Source organism: Puntigrus tetrazona, chromosome 16, assembly GCF_018831695.1.
Source record: "Puntigrus tetrazona isolate hp1 chromosome 16, ASM1883169v1, whole genome shotgun sequence".
Classification (NCBI taxonomy): Eukaryota; Metazoa; Chordata; class Actinopteri; order Cypriniformes; family Cyprinidae; genus Puntigrus; species Puntigrus tetrazona.
In genome coordinates, this window is record NC_056714.1 from 14836998 (window position 1) to 14841030 (window position 4033).

The window sequence follows — 4033 nt, forward strand, 5'->3', positions numbered from 1 at the left end:
TTTCCCCCGTCAGAATAAAAGTCCTTATAACAACAGACAATTTAAGTAGGAGGGACCACTCGTTGTATTTTTTTAAATATGTTTTTTTTTTTTTTTTTTTTTAATCTCAGCTGTTCCGTCAGGCTGTTATGACGTCACGTTTAGAACGTCTCGACTAGGCTTGGAACTTTCTCATTTTGTGGGTTTAAGTTTCGGAGTGTAGGTTGATAGTGATTGCTTTCTGACTTTTTATTGAGATACAAGTATTGTTATAATGACATTACTTTCACGAATCAAAAATTGATTCAGAAAAAGTGTGTACAAGAACCATGTGTTCTTGTCAAACACACTTCTTACAACACGCAATGGAGAACCATTCTCCTCATCGGCTTGATGAGGCGCCTGTTGTTGCTGGTGGCATTGATGGTGGAAAGGAGGCAGAAAGAGAGGAGAAAAAGAGTTTCTGGAGGTGGTTAGCTCTCCGTTTTCCTCATCAGAGAGCCTCTAAATACGATCTGGCTAAAGCTGAAAAGAAGTACCAGGCAGAAGCTGGATCATATCAGACGATTACAGATGGTACAATCACATCAGCGTGTCATGTTTTGAATTTAGGCTGACTTTTTCATTTCTAGAACTTCTGTTCTTCTTCCTTTTTTTTTTTTTAAACGACAAATGGCTTTCCCAAAACAAGAACCATTCTAATTTGAATATATGGTATCTTACTGATTTATTCGATTTGATTCACATAGCTCCAGCTTCCAAAGTCCACCCTGTTGCTGCTAAGAAACAGCTGGAGCAGGATGCCCCTGGCAAAGGTAAGAATTATAAATCAATGAGAATTTCAAAATGTTATTATGAATTCTAAATACTGTAAATGATGATCAATAAGTTGTGTTTTTACATGAACTCCCCCCCAAAAAATTCAGTTTTGTTTAGTTTTTTTTACACAAGACTCAACTAATTTCTAAAGTTAATGGAACATAAAGTTAATTGTACTTATTATTATTTTATTATTATATACAGTGTATATATTTATATATATATATTTACAGTGAAATAAAATATTTATGAAATTGTATTTGATACTAACTGCATATATTTTTTTTTTTTATAAGGCCACATCCATGACCATTACAAGATTGGCGAAAAACTGGGTCAAGGCGGATTTGGCTTCGTTTATAAAGGGACTCGGCGCGAGGATGGACTTAAGGTTTCGATTGATTTTACTTACTTAACTTTGCACACCTCTTCAGAATTAATGGCTAGACCGATAAGACCTCTGTGCACATGCTTATTTTTTATCTCTTTTTTGTTCTGTTTTGTTGATCAGGTGGCAGTAAAATTTTCTGTGAAGTCACCAAAGATGTCTTATATCAGAGTGGTGAGTATAAGCTGCGCTTTCTTTATTACTGCTTCTCAGTCACTGTTTTCAGTTTAACATCTTTTAATAGTATTAATCACAGACTATAAATACGTTTCCGGCAGGCAAACTGTTCTGATTTGTGAACCAAGTCATTGTTTGGGGGAAACCATCTCCATCTAAGCATATTTCCTTTCCTCCAGCCTGGTCATCCCGAAGCCATCCCGATGGAGATAGCTCTGACTCTCACGGCCAATAAAAGCCCCAGACCTCCCGAGATCATAAAACTTCTGGACTGGGAGGACAACGAAGACCACTATACCATGGTCATGGAGCGGCCCATGCCCTGCGTGGATTTAAAGACTTTTGTTAAGCTTCCACGGAGAGCGTCTCGATGAGGTCACCGCCAAAAAGATCATGTGGCAGGTCATCAAGCCGCTAACAGCTGTATCAAGCGTGGAGTCTTTCACCGGGACATAAAATTGGAAAACCTCCTGGTAAACCCAGACAACATGGAGGTGAAATTAATTGACTTTGGTTGTGGTGCGCAAATGCAGAGATATGGCTATAAAGTCTTCAGTGGTATGTATGGCTTTGTTCATTATCTCACAGAATTACATCCTGTATAAATGAGTCAACATGATGTGTAAATGTATTGAAGGAATGAAATCTCTTTCCTCCAGGCACAAAACTGTACTGTCCACCAGAGGTCACCGTGAAAGGCAGATACCATGCGAAGCCTACAGCAGTGTGGTCGCTAGGAATCCTCCTGTTCTTGATGGCCTGTGGGTATTATCCCACAGAATACGACCTCCATCTGATCAGTAAGAGGAGCTGGACCAGACCTGGCCTGTCACAAGGTAAGATCTTCATCAAAGAAGAACGAAAACCACTCAAAAAGACCGGTAGCTTGAAAGAGAGCAGGTGTAAAGAATAAGCTAATAAATCAAACGTGTCTCGTCTTTTTGGACAGAATGCTGCCAGATCATAGCTTCGTGTTTGCAGTCTGATCCAAAGCGGAGGATCAATCTGGAGAAGATGCTTCTCCATGATTGGTTTAAGGTACTAAGTCTAAGATTAATTAATTGTTTGGTTGTTTGCCAAATTAAATTTGTAATGTCTTTAGGCTGTTAATGCTGATTTTTTAAAGCAGGTCGTGGAGTAATACATGAAGAACTGTCACAACAGCTGTCACATATGTGGCTTTCCTGTCCCTCCATCCACGCCTTGGCGCTCGACTTGGACCAGCAATACTTTACAATAATATTTAAAGATACTTAGTTAAAGATATACTACTATTCTTATTCAATACTTAAGATAGTTCAGTGTAGAAGTTACATAAGATAAATGTAGATATAAGATAAGATATAAGTGTATAAGATAGATAAGTGTATTAGAGAAGTTCTGTCTGTGTATAAGATATGTGTACATGTTTATGAATATATTTAATAAAATTATTGAATTCATAATAAAAAAAATACTAAAGTCTATAATTGAGTATTTGAGGTCACTGAGTCATATCAGAGAATGTGTGAGTAGATGGACATCTGCATACCTTCTATGGGTCCTACAGTTATGGAGTTTGTATCTTCCCCACTCCTTAGAGTTTCAGAAAAATCCAAAATAAAAAAATTTGTTTATATAACATATGTAATTATTATGTATCGATAAATATACACATGCAGAATGTATTTAGAGAATATTTTATTTTTAATTATACTTGTATTTACTTCTATATTTATATTTATATAATTAATACTATTAACAAATATATTTAATACATATAAATTACATATTTTTCTAAATATATACATGAAAGTGTGTGTATTTGTATTTATATATACATAACAAATATACACAGCACACACATGTAAGCAATATTTTGGATACTAAACTTTTGACAGCAGTAAAGCAATTCAACAAATCCGGAAATTTAAAACACAGCTTCAAAATTCATGAAACTAAACACGTTTCTTCCAAATGACTTCTTCTTTATATGGACATGGTTTCAATACTGCCCTCTAACGCTCAAGACTTTTTGTCGGTGTTCATTTTTACACCATGTTGTGGTTCTCATTTGTCTTTTCACGACATTATTTACATACAGTCAGTGTCTTGTTTTATATTCATTAGGGTCAGGGGTTGATTTTGCAGTTTCACTCAAATGGTGCGAAACATAATTTCCAGTTGAATAAAATTAAGTGCAATAAGTAAAGGCTCCATGAATATAAACAAACAATATCACAAAAATAGTTGATAATGCTTGTGGGGCTATAAAAAAATATTTTCATACCCTCAGAAAACCAGTACAACCATCAGAGAAGAGTAAGATGGATCCAAAAGTTTGCCTATCAAAGAGCGAGCATGGGTAAAACTATGTGGTAGACTAAATAACTCTTTATACTTGCATTTCACTCGTGGGCATTCACTTATTTTTTAATCTGTCAAAAAAACTCGTCCTTTCGCTCAGCATGGAATACAGCAGCAACCCCTATCAAATATCATTAGACATCCGCCACGCTTCACTTCCACTTTCTATCGGGATTGATGTAATCTCCACTTACTTACAGCCAGGTGTGAGTCCACGAAATGTCTGGGTTTCACACAGCATTTCATCCTCTCGAATGCAGTCTGGAAGAACCAGAGACCTAACGGTAGCCAGTAATAATGTAACGCTTTCTCTTGTGGGCGCTT

At 36.3% G+C, this 4033-nt stretch overlaps 1 pseudogene; it reads left to right on the forward strand.

Annotated features, from left to right (window-relative positions):
* Nucleotides 1-344: 344 nt before the first annotated feature.
* Nucleotides 345-2564, forward strand: LOC122360835 (annotated as a pseudogene).
* Nucleotides 2565-4033: the final 1469 nt, after the last annotated feature.